At 37.2% G+C, this 16,836-nt stretch overlaps 1 protein-coding gene across 1 annotated transcript in view; it reads left to right on the plus strand.

The window, feature by feature from the left end:
* LOC113937904 overlaps positions 1-16,836 on the plus strand; it is a 404,519-nt gene that overhangs the window by 359,297 nt on the left and 28,386 nt on the right. The window lies entirely within an intron of this gene.

Consider the following 16,836-nt stretch of genomic DNA (forward strand, 5'->3'; position numbering starts at 1 on the left):
ATTATCTTTCCATTTTATAAATAAGGAAACCAAGGCACGTGAAAGTAAAGTAATATGCCGAAGATCTCACAGCTAATATATGGCAAAGCTAGGAGTTGAATGACTATATTATCTTACGTCTTTATACTGTTAATCGTGACTGTCCTGCATTTCAAAGGTTCTTTGTTTTCAGAGTGGAAACTGGAAATGGTGTATGTAGCTTCCTGGTCAGGAAGGTTGGACCAGGACAATGTTTCATTTTGAAAAGTCTCAATAGACTCACTCTAAAAGATCAGAAAACAAAACAGAACTTACAGGCAATAGGCCCAGGAGTCTGGGAGGAAGAAAACGCTGTCTCTTGGAGTTATATCAACAATCCCCAGACTAAGTGTTCTTATCTGAGGAGCCCTTTCTTGTACTCAGTATGTAAGGCTTTGCTCTCCTTTTACTGGAATCCTTGAAATAAAAAACTTACATGTTGAAATGTGACTATTTTTTGAGTCATCTCTATTTTCTGTCACTTTTTTTTTAATGTTTTTCATTTTACATTTTGGTAAATTTTTGTTGAGATCCTAAGGTTGTCTGTTGTGCTAAGAATACCCAGGAATCTTTCTCTCCACTTGGGTTAGGGAGACAGGGCAGTAAGGAACCCGAGTGAGGGAGGAGAGTTGGGACCATTAGGAATAAGTGTGACAAAACCCTAGAGAGGAAAGGAAAAGTGTAAGAAAACCCAGGAGAGAGATTTTCCCCTCAATTCTTTTTTTCAGAGACAAGTTGGAGAGATCAGATTTAAATTGTGTTTTCAAGATGGAGGCAGCTTAAAGTAAGTAACATGGTGTAATAATATCCATTGTATAAATAAACTCTGTGAAGACAGGAGGGGCTAGCGTCTCATTGTTTTCAGTTCACTTCCAAAGTAGGGGGGTATAGAAATGAAAGAAATAGAGAAGGAACATGGGGAAGGGGGTGTGTCAGAGAAATTTTGTCAACTTCATAATTTTCCCTATGTCTAGTGGAACTCATCAAAGCATTGAGCTTTTTTTCCCCCCATATATATGGAGTGGGGGAGACACCAAAAATTACAACTATGGCACACACCCTTTTGAACACTGGGAATATTAAATATGAGTAGGATGCTTCATAATCCTGGAACTGAGACTCTTTGAGATGACTTCAGAGAGAGAAGGGTAGATACCTTGGGCTTGGTTAACAAGCTGCGGACAGAGGCATTTGTCCATTCAGGGAGAAAGAGCCATAAATGTGAAGAATTGGACAAATACAAAGTGGGCCACTAAAAATGTGGCAAATTATAGATGTGATAAATATTTATGGATTGGCTTCTCAGTTCTTTTTGCCAAGAGCTGGAAGTCACCATAATCAACCCAGAAGAGCCCAATCATATGAAATCTTCAGGCAGGCTTTTCAGGGAGGAAGATAAGTCATTTGTATATTTTTATGTCCTATACCCTGCCAGAAGTACAAGGTAATCCCTGGCATGCCCTCTGAGTTCCTCTTTACCTGAACTTTGCCTCATTTCCCTCAGTAGGATAGACATTGGATGCCCACATGGTTTTTAATTATAAGAGCTGTGGTGAGCATGACAAACCATTTATGGGCAAATTAGTAAGCTGAGGCAAATTAGAAGCATAAGGAATGGAAATTGAAATTTGGGTACATATGAAACACCCTGAAGGATGCCAATTTGACATTTTGAAAGGGTGTCATAGATAGTATTTTGAACAATGTATCCTGTTGTATAGGCAATTGTAAATCTTTACTCTTGAAAGTACTAAAACCCTTTCACCAAAAATAAATACGAAAATCAACTACAGTCAAAAACATTTATTGAGAAGCAGCTATGGGCCAAGCCAAGTTTCAGAGTCAGGCACCCAAACCCTTGAGAAAAGCATATATACTTCTTGAATTTTTTTCCCCCAAGTCTTTTCTTTTTCCTTTCTTGCCTCAAAAATTCAGAGCTAGAGCATCTGTTTGAAAAATTCTTTTATTGCCAATGGTGACAACAGAAAAACAATCTACCTCACTATAGAGGTCTTTCTAAAATGAGTCTCCCAGAACACTGAGATGCCCACCTTCCCCCCAAAAAGTATTTAAAGTGTATGGACAAGGGACAATTTAATTCTTCCTCACAGCTTTGGCCCTAAAGTGAAGTTGTTGGAAAGGGATTAGGAGTTACTCTGATGAGGGAATTTCAGATATTTTGATTCATTGGGTAAAGATCTCTAGAGAACACATTCCAATATATCAAAACCATACAAAGACAAATCACAAGCTGATAGTTTATTTTGGATACCCTTTCCTGGGGTGTCAAAAATTCAGACATGGGAATCTAAGCTTGGTGAGATTTAGGGGGAGGGATGCAGCAGCAGGACACCAAGAAAAAAAAAACACCTCTGCATGCCATGATGGAAGCTAATGCACAATGTAAAAGATAGTCAGTCAATCCAACAATGAAAGAGAAAGTTTTCATGGAGAAGATTCTGTAGTCCCAGAACGATGTCACATGCCATTGGAAGAAAGATGGTGCAAATTTGTCTAGTGGAAACAAAACACAAAAGCATGAGTGTTAAATAATAGAAAATTTTGATAATAATAAATAGTATAATGGACCACATAAAGGTTTACAAGTTTGGAGGGAAGCAAGGACACTTGAAAGAGGAGACATTCGAATAAGGCTTTTGTTCTAATTTGATTGTAGAAGATAGAGAGAGTGTAATAATCCTCAAAAAGCAGATGACCCAAGTTCTGGTTATCTAAGTGGGTTCCTCCTCCTTCCTCCCCCCCTTTTCCTGTACCCCCCTCCTGCCTCTCCTCTGTCCCTCTCCCTCCTCCTTCTTTCTCAGAGGAAATGAGTCCTCCTCCTCCTCCTCCTTCTCCTTTTCCTTCTTCACAGAAAATGACTCTATGGCTTATTCTAAGCTTCCTTCTTTGCTCTTAGTACTTTTTATGGAGTAAGTGTGAAAGAGGGATTGCCCTTGAGAGTTGCATTTCTCAAGTGGGGAAATTAGAATTCAGAGACTATACATCTGATAAAACTTTCTGGTGGTAAGTATAATGAGGAAATTGAGTACAAAGGTATTATTTGCCCTGCCATATCTGATATACTGACAGGTAAAAACTTCCCAGAATCATTAGGTGCTTTTAGGACCATGTTTCTTTTCAAGAAACCTTTCCCTGGAGGTTAGAGGTGATGTGACACTCTAATAGCAATGCTTGTGAGCCACTCAGTTTGAAACCTACTATTGATGTTACATTTAGGTAGTGCCACTCCCATTCTTTCTCTTTGATCAAGCTCATAAGTTGTTCTTTAGTGTGATAAACTGAGGTGGAGAGGCGTTGAGAGCCTTGGAGATGCCTACCACTCTCAGCCTCTAAGCTCCCAACCCATTGTTTAGACTAGAAAATGACCCTCAATTATAATGTGACTTTATCATTTTTATGTGTATAAATATATATTTTTTAATTGAGACATAGTTGACATATTAGTTTGGGGTATATAACATAGTGATTCAATGTTTATGCATCATTATGTTTTTTGAAGTAAAATTTTCTTTTTTCCCCCAAGTCTTTTCTTTTTCCTTTCTTGCCTCAAGGGAAGAGAAATAAAAAAAAATAACTTTAGGGAAAATAACAAATGATCCTGATCTCAAAATGACTTCAATTCTAGTTAGTTAGACCCTCTGATTGCCAATTTACTCAATTAGACAGTATGGCCCCATTAGACCTGATGCTCTATGTGTAAGGAATTGTATAAATTATTTATCAAAGGTTTAGTATGGCTTTTAGAGCCATTCAGCGTTTCTTGGGCATCTGTATTTAGGGCTATATACAATTCTCTATGAGTCAAAATATTATCAAACTGTGATAAATGTTGAGTGTAGTTTACTGACTCCCTTGGGCAATTTTCAGAGTTGAATACCATAGCCCTAGATTTTGATGTTCTCTGATTTCTGAATTTTTATCATCAGACTTCAGGTCAGAAAAGACTTTGAACTCTTGTTATTCAATCATTTATTTGAAAGGAAGTAAAAATACTCAGGAGAGCATAAATTTTCCTATTGGTTCATTTTCTAACATGTTTTCAAAATTAGACCTTTTGAAACTAATAGAAGCCTTTGGACTATTTTAGGTCCTGGGGCTCAAGATAGGAAAGGACTCTATTCTATCAATATTATACTCTAATAGGGGAAAACATAAAATAAACTCATAAGTAAATAATTTCAGGTATCAATGAGAGCTATGAAGAAAATACATCAATGGGATCAAGAGCGACAGGGCTAGGATTGGGGTGGGGATATTTTAGGTAGCAAAGGCATGGTTCTCCTACATTTGAGGTAAGAAGAAATCGTCTAGATGAAAATCTGGAAAAGATAATTTCAGGAAGAGGGAATAGAAAGAGCCAATACAAGTCATTACTGGGAAATTGTTCTACAAGTTTATTTAGCAAAAGAACTGAAGTGAACATTGGAGAGGGGGTGATCAGAGGAGAGCCTCTCAAGGAAGTGATGGTTGAGCTGAAATATAAAGAATAAATGGCAAGACCCCGCTAGGTGAAAAGTGGGATGGGAATAAAGGACACCAATGAATGACTATCCAAAATCTATTCCCACCCCCTTTCTCCCTTACATTCCTTAACTATAGAGGAGAAAAGTCTCAAAACTTATTTTCTCACCCTTCCTTATTGTAGAGAAGCCATGTAACTCACTTTTGGCCTAAGAGACAAACAAGAAAGTTTTTCCAGGGAATTCTCAGAAGAGTTTTGAATTCCTATTAAAAAGAAGAGGAAGGAAGGAAGGAAAGGAAGAAAGAAAGAAAGAGAAAGAGAGAGAGAGAAAGAGAGAGAAAAGAAAGAAAGAAAGAAAGAAAGAAGAAAGAAAGAAAGAAAGAAAGAAAGAAGAAAGAAAGAAAGAAAGAAAGAGAAGAAAGAAGAAAAGAAGAGAAAGAAAAAAAGAAAGAAAGAAGAAAGAAAGAAAGAAAGAAAGAAAAGGAAGAAAGAAAAGGAAGAAATAAAGAAAGAAAGAAAGAAAGAAAGAAAGAAAGAAAGAAAGAAAGAAAGAAAGAAAGAAAGAAAGAAAAGAAAGAGAGAAAGAGAGAAAGAAAGAGAGAAAGGAAGGAAGGAAGGAAGGAAAGAAAGAAAGGAAGGAAGGAAGGAAGGAAGGAAGGAAGGAAGGAAGGAAGGAAGGAAGGAAGGAAGAAAGAAAGAAAGGAAGGAAGGAAGGAAGGAAGGAAGGAAGGAAGGAAGGAAGGAAGGAAGGAAGGAAGGAAGGAAGGAAAGAAAGAAAGAAAGAAAGAAAGAAAGAAAGAAAGAAAGAAAGAAAGAAAGAAAGAGAAGAAAGGGGCGTCTGGGTTGCTCAGTGGTTAAGCGACTGCCTTTGGCTCAGGTCATGATCCTGGAGTCCGGGGATCGAGTCCCACATCGGGCTCCCTGCTCAGCGGGGAATCTGCTTCTCCCTCTGACCCTCTTCCCTCTCATGCTCTCTGTCATTCATTCTCTCTTTCTCAAATAAATAAATAAAATCTTTGAAAAAAAAAAGAAAGAGAAGAAAGAAAGAAGAAAGAAAAGAAGAAGGGAGGGAGGGAGGAACCATGGAACCATCTAGGCTGGGGTGCCTCACCCACTTGCCTCCTTTCATTCATTCAAAAATATTAATTAGGGACCTACTATGTGAGAGGATTTTCTAGGCTCTGGAGATACAGCAGTGAACAAAACAAAGGCCTGTTCTTAAGAAGCTTATATTCTGGTGGAGGAAGAGGACTGATAAAAAGAAACACACAGGCACACATACGCACACACAAGATATGTGCCATGAAACGATAAGGAAGACATGGGGCGCCTAGGTGGCTCAATCTATTAAGCATCTGCCTTCAGCTCAGGTAGTGATCCTGGGATCCAGACCCACATTGGGCTCCCTGTGGGGAGTTTGCTTCTTCCTCGCCTCTGCTCCCTCCACCCCATTCGTGCACACTCTTTCTCTCTCTCTCAAATAAATAAATAAAAGCTTTTTTAAAAAGATAAGGAAGAGAGAGAAGAGTGGATGATATTCTGTGCAGACAGTTAAAGAAGCTGTCTCTAATAAGACAAAATTTGAACAAAGACTTTAAGGAAGTAAAAGAGCAAGACATGAGGGTACCTAGAAAAAGAGTATTTTAATTTAAGGTATTAGCATGTGAAAAAAATGCTGAGGCAGCAATTTAGCTTGTATACTGTACATACAGTGGGAAATTATGGAAGAATTTTTGAAGAGTGCAATTAGGTGATCTAAATCAAATTTTAGAATGCTTGCTTAGAGAAAACACATGTATAAAGATATGCCCTACAGAAGAAAAGCAGATTTGGAGGGAAAAGATGATGGCTTCAGCTTTGGGCACAATGAATTGAAGTATTCATGGGACACCCAGGTATTACTACTGCCTACTATCCAGCTTGATATGTAGAGCATGAGTTTCAAGAGATATTTTGTCAAGATTTACAGATTTCATAATCCTTAAAATATAGACAAAAAGCATGTGATGGGCATGAGTGCCTTGGAAAATGTGAACAATATAAAGAGAAGAGTGCTGAGACTGCACAGTTTGTGATTTTAAATACATCTGTCCTTTCCTGAACCATCAAGAACAGAAAACTCCTTGAGAGACCATAGTCGGAGGCTTCTCATATGTATCTTTAGAGACTGACAGACACAGAAAAGGTCCTTGGAAAATAAAGCCATGAAACATTGCTATCACTGCATCCTTTCCCAGGTGAATTGTCGCCTTTCAAACACTAAAAGTTGGCTGGTGCTTGTAGTCTGTCTTCCATTCATTTTGTCCTGAGAGAGGAGAGAATGAAAAATGCCTTTCTATTATCTGGGCCTCCTTCCCCTAGATGTGGGTCATTATTTATGTGCAGGATATGAGAGACATGTGAGCTACAAAGATAAGTGCATGAAAGTTAAATAATAAAAAGTGCATTTGCAATGCATATTTTTGAGTCAATGACTGTGGTTTTCATAGTCCTCTCTGCTCCAGGTTGGAGAAGTCTCCTGTGGCACTTGTGGACTTCAGCAGTCCCAAGTCAGGGCAACGTGAAGGGACAGGTTTATTCATCACCAACTCAAGAGAAGAGATTGAAACCCTAATGTCAAGCTCTATGTATGCTTGATCAAGGGGTCTGTTAATTAGTCTTTCTTTTTTGACAAGGGACACAAAAAAGCTGCACACTAGGTTAAATCCAAACAATGAGAAATTTACCATTCAAGTATAACAAGAAGTATATTATAATGACAATTCCTGTATAAATTAGGATACCCCACAATTTCAGTTGCTTAACACACTCACAGTTTATTTGTTACACACAGAATGTGCCTCTCTGCAGTGATGGGGCAATCCAGGCTTCTTTATGTGACTGTGCCGTCTTATCCTGAGTCTTTATGACAATCATTGAGGAAAGGGAGAGAGGGCATAGAAATCTCACACTTAGTCCTATGTGCTTCAGCATGGCAGTGACTCACAAAGTTTCCACTCAGAGATCATTGGTCAGGGTTAGTCACATGGCATTATATTCTTTTGTGTGCCTGGAAGGAGAGAGAAAATGTATATTTGTGGGCACAAGTAATATCCGTCTTTGAGGAAAAAAAATCATAGAATTTCAGATAAGAGCACTAAGTAAAGGAAAGGTTTAATGGAATTATAGTTTTATAAGATGCTTACATGGTTCTTAAAGTAATATTATACTGTTTCAACATAAACTTTCCAAACATAAAGATTCATCTTGTAAAATCTAGAGCAATCACATAATAATTTCTAGCTCTTTCTGGATATATATTTATATAGACAGCATTATCATATTTTAGTTCTTTAGATGTGATTTCCTTTAGTTCTTTGGCTATATTTTAAATATCTGACTTAAATTCTTTGTTTAATAAGTCCAACATTTAGGCTTTCTTGAGGACCATTTCTGTTGACACTTTATTTTCTGTGTATGTGCCATGTGTTTTTGTTTATTTGAATGGGCATTTTAAATAATATAATGTGATAATTATGACAATCATATTCTCTCACCTCCCCAAGATTTGCTGTTTTTAATGTTTGTTGTTGTTACTATTGCTTAGTGACTTTCCTCAGCTAATTCTGTAACATCTATATTCTTTGTCATGTGTGGCTACTTACATTTCTGCTCCATTAGCTTATTAGTTGGCTAATGATTGCATAGATCCAGTATGTTTCCCAGTCTTTGCTGACTAGTTCTGTGTGTGTGCAAAATGCCTCCAACATGCAACTTGACAAGTTATAACTCTGCCTTACCCTTGATTTCCTGTTTTTGTGGACTCATCTTAGGGCTTAGGACTGAGGGCTGTCTTAGGTTTTTCCTGAGCATGCACACAGCCCTACACATGTACAAGGCCTCTAGATTCCCAGGAGAATGTTGCAACTTTTCAAAGCTCCCAGTGAATATTTTCTTCCTCTGGGGTTTGTTGTTGTTGTTGTTGTTGTTTTGTTTGCTTGTTTGTTTTTGTTGTTAGTTTGCTCCTTGCCCCAAGTGTTATCACTGCCTCAGGCCCCTTCAACATTAAACCACTGTTACTGATTGTTTTCAACAAACATCTAGGGAAATATTGCTCACATAGGGTGAGCTCTGAGTCAGGTCAAGTAAGACAAGCCTTGAAAGCTGAATTTCCAGGTAACTGCTGAACAGCTCAAGTGATAATTTTCTAGGAATGAGGCTTTTAAGGTGTTCCATTTCTGCTCTCCCCTATCAATGGCTACTAGGGTGCTAGATTCACCATACCTGTGAGCTGTTGATCTTTAGGGCTATAGCAGAGCTGGGCAGAGGGGGATAGGAATCAGACAAGTAAAAACACCATAAAACTTGCCGTTCTTACCAAGATTGAGCCATTGTACTTGAAATAATGCCCTGTGATTGTTGCAAGCCTTTGGTGAATTTCCACAGTACTGAAAAGTTAATTTTCATTATGTTTTTGCCAGTGTTATCATTGCTTTTATGCAGGAGGGGACTTTTGGATGTCCAATTCCAACTTTTCAACTGACCTCAATTCTCAATTAATTTATGACAAAGATGCAGAAGCAATTTAATAAAGGAAAGATAATCATTTTAATAAATAGTGCTGGAGGAATTTGGCATCCACAGCAAAAAAGAAGATAAATCTTACTTAAATATCACATTATCCAAAAATTAACTAAAAATTCTTTCATAGATGTAAAATATAAAAGCATAACACTTTTTTAAAAACAGAAGTAAAACCTTTGGGGTCCTTGTCCTGGAATAACTGCATATCTGTAAAGATATAAATAGAATCTAAACCCTTACATTTGGTAGTTCTAAATGTAAAAGTTAAAAGAATAGAGCCATAAAAACCAATATGAGAATATGTTCATGATCTTGGGTTAGGCAAATAATATGTAAACATGACACAACAAACAATAACCATAAAAAGAAAAAAAATTAAATTGGACTTTATTAAAATGAAAACCTGTTTGTAAATCAATATATAAACCATGAAGAAAATGAAACATAAACCACAAACTTGGAACAATATTCCCAATATATATATCTTAAAGGTGACCTCATTCAGAACCCATAAAAATCTTTTATAATTAAATAATAAAGAGGCAAACCACCTAATTTTAAAAAATGGATAAATAACTCAGACACTTTTCAAAAGAAGATACATAATGGTTAACATATAAAACTGTTTCTCAGTATCATTAGTTAGTCATCAGAGAAATATGGATTAAAGCTACAATAGCATATAATTTTGCTTCTTTTGGAATGGACTTTTTTGTGATAAGAAATACTTGTCATACCAAAGTTGGTGAGGATGTGGAGCAACTGGAATGCTCATACATTGCTGATGAAAGCACAAAATGGTAAAACCACTTTGAAAAATTGGCAGTTTTTTTAAAAAGTTACATATACACATTTCTTATGACCCACGAATTTTACTCCCAGGTATTTACACAAGAAAATTGTAGACATGTGTTCACAAGAGAAAGCTTATGCAACAGTATTCACATCAGCCTCATTCATTACTGTCAAAACCTGAGCAAACCCCCCCATCAACAGGAGAATCAGACAAATTACGGTGTACCTCTATGATAGAACACTACTTAGCAATAAAAATTAACATGCTATTGATATTTCATGATGGATGGATCTCTAAAAAAATTATATTGAACAAAAGAAGCAGATATAGAATACATGATTTATTATATTACATTTTGATTAGGTGTGATATAAACTGATAGAAATTAAGTTCCCTTGAGGGATGGGGAAAATTGACTAGGAAGAGGTGGGAGGGGCCCTTACTATGGTAATAGAAGTGTTCTATATCTTGGTTTGGATGAAAGTTTTATGGATTTATAAAATTGTCAAAATTCATACAACTGAAGAGTTAAGATCTTTGCCTTTTATTATATATAATTTATACCTCAACAAAAAAGCAAAGTTTAAAAATACATAAGCATTTGGTGAAATTTCTCTAACAGCATAAAGATAATTTTAACTTATTCCTAGAATTACTAATTTTAAAAAATTTACATGCTAAAAATGTTTGTTGGATGGGGTTCCACTTGGACCTCCAAGCCCATGAGTCTAAAATGTAAATATTTTCTCATTATTTCTCTTGTTTAATCCCCCAAAGATCCACTTAGTTGACATGAACATACAAGGTACAGAGCTGCTAAGAGACAGAAACAACTTTAAAAGAGAGGAAAAAAAAAAGAATACAAGAAAACCCAGAATTTTTTTTCCCCTTTCCCTTAAAAATGTCCAAACAGATTTTCTTTCAATTTGTGAAAAGAAGGAAGTCTCTTTTCAGCTGAATCTTATTAAGGCACCAAAGTATTGTGCAGCCAGATGAGAAAGCTTCAAATCAAAGGGTTCATAACACCTATGCTGACAACCCTCTCTCCAGGGCTCAACGTGGAAAAGGAAAGGTGGTGGAGCCCCGCCTCTGCATTGTACCCCATCACCCGGCCTTACTCCTCCAGCCTTCAGCCCCACCCACAGCTCAGATGTACCTTAGAGCAGGGTGAAGAATGTGACTTTTAGGGGAGTCCAGTCCATCTCAATTCATAACCTCTAACTGAAGATAAAATTAGGAACTGAGATGCCTTTTTAACTCTAGTGAGAGTTGGGTAGATTGAAAATCCCATTCACTTTGTACTGTTAGCTGGCCAATGTAACATTTTCTCCATTGATTGTATTCCAAGATAGAAAGGTATCATATATTTTGGACCTGGCTTTTCTCTTGCATTCACATTTATTTATTCCACAAATATAATTAATCACCTACTATGAACCAGCCATGGAGCTAGCAGCCAGGTTTACTTAGATAGAGGATAAACTAGAGACATGGAGAAGAGATTATGATTGGAGCATGCCAGAGGGGACATTTATAGATGGTGGGGACTTCAATCTGAATCACATAGGATATCAAGTAGTTGAGTGAACTTTTGAATCAATGAAAATACAGGCAGGGAGTCCTTGTTATGATGACACTTTGAGATCACATTCACATTTAACCAAACACTATTATTTAGTGCTACACATTTCACAAGTGCTGTGCCTGTATTAATCCTGGATAGATAATCTGACTAACATATCTGAAAATAGGATTTTTTTGTTTTATAAATATATATATGTCATATATATTTATATTTATATATATTTATTTTTATATATTTATGTATAAAATATATAATACTATATATTATAGATGGTATTACATAACGTATATTATTGAAGTGTAGTTAATACAATGTTACATTAGCTTTGGGTGTACAACATAGTGATTTGACAAGTCTATATATTATGCTATGTTCACAAGTATAGCTACCATCAGTTACCATACAACACTATTACAACACCATTGACTATTATTCCCTACACTGTGCTTTTTAACCCGTGATTTACTGAAGCTAGGTTTTAACAGACAATGTTTGGGGAAGCTTTGCCACCTTCCTTGGATATAATGGAGAGCTGCTACATTTTAGCCTCAGTGTACTTATCCATGAGCTGCGGGAAGATGTAACCCAAAGTGTCTTTATGCAGCAAGATTACAACAATGCCTACACTTCATGCTCATTGCAAATTCACTTATATATAGACATGCTTTCAGGGATGGCAGGGATTCTGTTTGCATAGCATCTAATAGTCTCTGGGGAGAATAGAAACTAGATGTAAAAACTCATCTTGGGACCAAGATGATGGGAATTTAGAGAATGATACCCGCCCCTATCCCAGACTCCTCTAAACAGCATAACTGATGGGAAAGGAATCCATCAGAGGGACAGAAATTCGACTATCTGAACTTGGAAAACAGGGAGTAGCTGGTTAGAGAACAGAAATTATTTTGATTCTGGTATTGTGTAGTGTCACATAAATCTTTGGTTTTGAGGCCCAAGCTTCCGGGATCTTTGTTATAATCTAGGATGGTGGTGGCTGTCAAGAGCCAGTCAAGTGACAAATTTTATCTGTAAGAATTTGGAAGCCATAGCACCTAGTGTGTGGTCTACTAACAGCATATGGTTAAGGAGACTGTATTTCCTCATTTCACTGTTAGGCCTATTTGAGCAGAAGAGTTCCCCAATATTAATAAGCTTATGAGTGCCCCCAAATTAATACTCGAGGAACAGGAACATTGTGTATAGCCTTGCGAAGTGATGTCAGCAAAGAGAACTGGACACCTTTTGGAGGAGTCTTTAGGACAGTACAAGATAAGAATTCTAAGAGATGAGGATGAGAATGATGCCATTAAAGAGCACTCAGAAGAAACCCTTAATTCAAAGGTGTGGACTTGGGTTCCAGAAATGTCACTAGTTCTGTTATTGTGATTGGGACTGGTGTAGTCTGGGAAATGAGAGCTGTGCTTCCAGTCAGGAGTCCCAAAAGCCAGCATGTGCCCCATGTTGTGCTTGCCTGTTGTCTTCCTCCAGCTTTGCCCTCCTTAGGCAGCAGCCCCCACTAGAGGCTCATCATGCCTGCGTGGGCAAGATACTTAGAATCTCTGTGAATCTCTGTGCTGCGTTCTGCACACCTATAAAATGGAAGATGTCATTCTATGCACTTCTTATTTGTTGTTGTTTTAATTTAGATTTTACTGAGAGAGAGGGGGAAAAGAGAGGGACAATAGAAGATGGAAGGAAAGAGGAAGGAAGGAAGGAAGGAAGGAAAGAAGGAAGGAATCCTATTAAAAGCAGTTGCTAAAATTAGACAGTTTTAAGAATTAAAAGAGAGATGACCAATCTTATACCAATATATTATGTAAAGTACAGGCATTATTCAGTTATTTCTGGAAGTGTTTATTGGTGTTGTTATTGACTGAATTGTGTTTCCCCCAAATTTATATATTGAATCTGTAAATCCTAGTATCTCAGAATGTAACCAGATTTAGAGATAGGACCTTCAAATAGGTGACTATGTTAGAATGACACCAATATTCAATGATCAAATATTACACTGGTAATTATTTTTTAAATCATTAAAATGTAAATAAAAAAAACAAACCAAACACACAAAAAGATTTACTTGCTACTTCTTTCTCTTAATCCACCAAGAGAGATAGTTTTACATGTTGACTTCTAAAGATATATTTCCACATGTAAAAGTTTTAGTGAGACAAAAAGCAAATAACATGTAAAATTTTAAGGTTTAATAATAACATGATTTTCTGGTAATTTTATGATTTTCCATAATCATCCAGCAATTCTTACCTTTATTGTTTTTAAGACAAATTAATTTTTCAATGTGATCATTAAATAGAAAAAAATAAAGAGGAAGAAAGGAGAATCTTTAAGTCAGAGAAAAAGAACTTGTGAGTTCTAAGCTCAGAGAAATTCAGCTTGTATAGTTTTTTTTTAGGGTCCATTCCTCATCTTTGGTCAATACAGAATATTCTTGACAGAACCAATTCAAATCAGGGTGAACTGTGCATCAGCTTCTATCTCAGACAAATTACTTCATCTCCCTGTTGACTAATAATAAGCAAAAAAAAATAAATGTTGTTTTAAATCACAAAGATTTTGAGGTATGACTTGCAGCATAGCCATGATCATCCCGATTAATAGACTATACTCCTTAAGAAAGGCCTGAATGTAGAGTTAAGGAACTTCAAAGAAACTGAAGAACTCTAACTTCTGGGATTTGGGGGATGCTTCATGGAAGACTGACGCTTTAGATGGACATTGACAAATGGACAGGGCTTACTTAGATAAGGGGAGGTGGGAACAAGGTCACTCCTGATGCAGGGCAAAAATCAGAGCAAGGCAAACAAGTAGGAAAGTGTGGGGCATTATGAGAAAGAACGAGTCATTTTGCTTAGCTGGAGCAGAAATATATAATGGGATTAGTTAGTAATTAATTTGGAATGATTCATGTGGCAGGAATTTTCCCCTAATTGCAAAGGTACCTTGGTATTATAATAAATTCACTCCCATTTGGGCATCATAGAGTTCTCCCAGCTTCCTACCAACTCCGCAACCATGGTATTCTGTGTGGAGGTAGACAGATATTTAGAAATTTGTGGGCAGCCCTACTATATCTGAGATTATTTTGCTGAGAATAATTACACGATTTGTGTTAATAATATTACTATGTGGCACCTTAGCTCTAAGTGCCGGAATGACATCATAAAACAGTTCTTCAATATGCTTATGCTCTCTTTCATCTGAGACTCTCAAAGTGTTTTACAAACATTAAGGTTCAAAATTAATCAGTTGTATTAAATTTTCATTGTATAGAATAGCTTCATTGATTTTTACGTGCTAACAAGCTTTGCTTGAGTCTCTTTCTTTCTTCATTTTTCCCCCTTCATGTGTACATGGGTATAAAGAGGAAAGGAAAAAGATTTATGGCATTTTGAAGAGTGGAATTTGATTTGAATTTGGACTTTTCAGCTGTCCATGTGTTTTTTAAATGCTGGCCCAATCATAGTGAGTACTGACTCGGGTGGGGTCAGTTCTAACTTTCTCGATGTGACACTGGGGAACTATGCCAGGAACTGAGTCTGAGCTCTGCTGCTTTTTCTTTCTTCCTGCCATACCAGGTTTTTAACATTTTGCTATTGCCTTGACCTAGATTCATATGGAAATAGTGATGCTGATGTCTGGACAAGACATGGACAGTTTGTAATTGTGTGGCTTAAGTACCTGTAAAATATGACCTGAGTGTCTGAAAGGGGAAAAATGCTGACAAATCAGATCTTTTCATATTAGAGGTTGGTTTGAATAAATGCACCTAAGGATTGGAATTTTTTTTTCTCTGGAAAGTAGGTGAAAAAACAAAAAAAAATGAGTATTAAACATGAGAAATGGAAATTGGAACACCCATCTCAAAGGATTGGGTTTCTTCTTTTTCTTCTTTTGTTTTAACCGTGCCAGCTTCCAGCAGCAGATCAGGATTTGGGGTTTGTTTGTATTTACAATTGGTGTCTTTAAAGATTCATTATGAAATGTGTTGCTGTTTCGAAAGAGGAAGCTGAGGCCCAAGCTGGTGCATCCTGGCTGGGCAAATGAAGACTCACCCATCTGCGTTCTGTTAGGGAGAACACTGACCCTGTGTGTTGAGGAGCAGGTTGGGGGTGGTATTGCTTACACATGTGTCTGGGAGCTGAGCTGGGCCTGAGCTTATGAAAGTTTCCTTCTTTCAGGGTCAGACACCGGCCAGCACAGATTTAGCCATCTTGGCCCTGATGTACTCCACATGGCTCACATTCCCAGTCCGGTTACCCACACTGGGGCTGAGCTGCCAAGTCCCCTGCTCACTCCTTCCTGTTCTCCAAGCTGTTCAGTCCTGCACACAGAGAGTGCAGCTCATTTTCCAATGTTCATACTCCTGGGTTGGGGAGTTTTCTAGGATTGTTAGTTCCCTGGAAACAACAGAAGCAAAATTTCAAGGATCTGGTTGTTCGCGCGAAAGCTGCCATCAGTCACTGGCATTGGAATAAGGACTCCATTAGCCAAGGTAAATTTAAAGGCAGGTGGGTTAAAAAAAAAAAGAGTTTCATATGAAACTAGTCTTTTCTTTGGGGGAGGCAAGAGCATTTTCCATTTGGGAGAAAATGCTAAATTATTTTCTGCAGACTCCAGCATTCTTTGTTGTCACTTCTACCCATCAAGAATCCTTCTTAGATCAAGATTATTGGGCTTCTGGGCTCTAAAATTCCCCTCCCTAGCTGCTTTTATTCATGGAAGACCTCCTAGTGGTGACATCTTATTCCATTCTTATCCCTGTCCAACTGTGCAAACCCTAACCATTCTTTGAGACCTAACGTCTGTCCTCATTAGTTATTGAAGTGTACCTGTCCACCCAGCCCCCAGGTCTCTTCAGCCTCTGAACTGATAGCATTATTGTCTCAACTATTTGGTAATTAATCACATCTCCCATGCCTTATGACGTCTTCCCTATTACATCATTATTAAATTCACATGATTTAACTTTTCAGGTGCCAAACAGCTTCTGACACTTTCTGTGGCAAGGGCCAAATGTTATAGTCTTTGAATTCTCCTCAGAGTTTGGGGCACATTGTGTATGTGAGCATTTATTGATTTAAAGTACTAGGGCAAGAGAAGTGAATTATTTCAGTCACTTATTTACAGGAAAAAATATGATAAATCCTCTGGTGTTACATTTTATAATATATGTATAAGTAATGTCATATATGTTTTATTTTTATTCACTGTAAATTTTAGAATACAAATTAATCAGAAGGAGAGATGAGAAATTTGTTGGAGTATCTTTAGGAAATCAAAGGCAGCTAGATTTCTGGGATATTGTAAGTAGAAACTGAGCAGTTTTCAGAAACATAGGCAGCCCTCTTTCTCCTTCAGTGTCTCATTTTT

Source organism: Zalophus californianus, chromosome 8 (assembly GCF_009762305.2).
Source record: "Zalophus californianus isolate mZalCal1 chromosome 8, mZalCal1.pri.v2, whole genome shotgun sequence".
NCBI lineage: Eukaryota > Metazoa > Chordata > Mammalia > Carnivora > Otariidae > Zalophus > Zalophus californianus.